Genomic DNA, 1,454 nt, shown 5'->3' on the forward strand with positions numbered 1-1,454 from the left:
GCTGGCCCTTTTGTTTTTTTTTTTTTTTTTTTTTAAGAGATTTTTGCTACAGGGTATGTGCGCTTGCCAGAGAGACAAGAGAGATAAAAAGCAAGAAATCACCCCCCCAGGGGGGATGGCCATGCCACAATCCGCCTGGCGTGAGTTTAAGCCACCGGGTCTGGGACTCGAACCGCAGTCAACTACATGGGAGTCTAGAGACAACCATTACGCCAACTGCTGGTCCCTCTTCTTTTCTTTAAAATAAATGTTGAAAAGCTGCCAACACCAGCCCTCATGCCAACGTGGATGACAGACAAACGACACTGCCAATGTCCCTCAGCTATGTTCTTGCTCGCTCTTCTCTATCACTCGGTCTATGTTTATTATTTGGTGAGGCTCTCCATCTTACGTCAGTGACAAAATTGTTCCACTCTTCCTCTTTCTGTCAGCAGTCAGAACCAAAGGGACGCATCCATCACACGGCCGTCAGGGTTACACATGTCCCACCTCCGCCGCACGGCCTCGGTGTTACACGCGTCCCACGTCCGCCACACGGCCTCGGTGTTACACGCGTCCCACCTCCGCCACACGGCCTCGGTGTTACATGCGTCCCACCTCCAAACGCACTGCCCAGTGCTGTGGAGGGCTGCAGGCTCGGGTACACCCTCGTTACACACTGTGAAAGCATCGGCAGGAAACAGCCAATGGAGGGGCATCATCATGAGCCGAACTGCAGGGCAAAGTCTCCAGCAGCAGGAAGTAGGGAGCACACTCAGTAGTTGCCCCAATATGTTTTGGTCAAATCTCTCCCTCTAAGCCCAATGTGCTCTTAAAACAACTTTATATTGGGCCGGCAGGTGGCTTGGGGGCTAAAGTGCTGGATTCCATATGGCCAACACCATGGTTTCAGTCCTAGATCTGGAGGCTTGAAAAACACGCTGGACGTATGTGCATGTGTGCCCAAAAAATTTCGAGAGGAGAATGGAGGAGGGAGGGCAGCATGGCCATCTGCCCTGGGGGGTGATTGCTCACTGTCCCTCTCTCTGCCTCTGGTGATCACAGCACTCTAAAGTAAAACTTAATTTTATTTTTATTTTTATTTTTGAAATTTATTCATGTATTTCTTCCGTGAGAGAGACAGCAAGCAGGAGAGGAAGGGAGGAAACAGTGGCAAATGACTGACAGGTCTGTGTGTGGGACTCCTGGTCTGGGCCAGACCGCATCGCAGGCACGGTCCCTCTCTCTGCCTCTGGTGATCACAGCACTCTAAAGTAAAACTTAATTTTATTTTTATTTTTATTTTTGAAATTTATTCATGTATTTCTTCCGTGAGAGAGACAGCAAGCAGGAGAGGAAGGGAGGAAACAGTGGCAAATGACTGACAGGTCTGTGTGTGGGACTCCTGGTCTGGGCCAGACCGCATCGCAGGCACGCCAGCGCATGCACTGCGAGAACCCGGGCCACCGCCTCAC

General features: G+C 50.8%; 1 protein-coding gene across 2 annotated transcripts in view; it reads right to left on the bottom strand.

Moving 5' to 3' along the window:
• DNMBP (dynamin binding protein) overlaps positions 1 to 1,454 on the bottom strand; it is a 99,781-nt gene that overhangs the window by 21,029 nt on the left and 77,298 nt on the right. The window lies entirely within an intron of this gene.

The sequence above is a fragment of the Tupaia chinensis genome, unplaced genomic scaffold, assembly GCF_000334495.1.
Source record: "Tupaia chinensis unplaced genomic scaffold, TupChi_1.0 Scaffold000539_1, whole genome shotgun sequence".
In the NCBI taxonomy this organism is placed as follows: domain Eukaryota; kingdom Metazoa; phylum Chordata; class Mammalia; order Scandentia; family Tupaiidae; genus Tupaia; species Tupaia belangeri.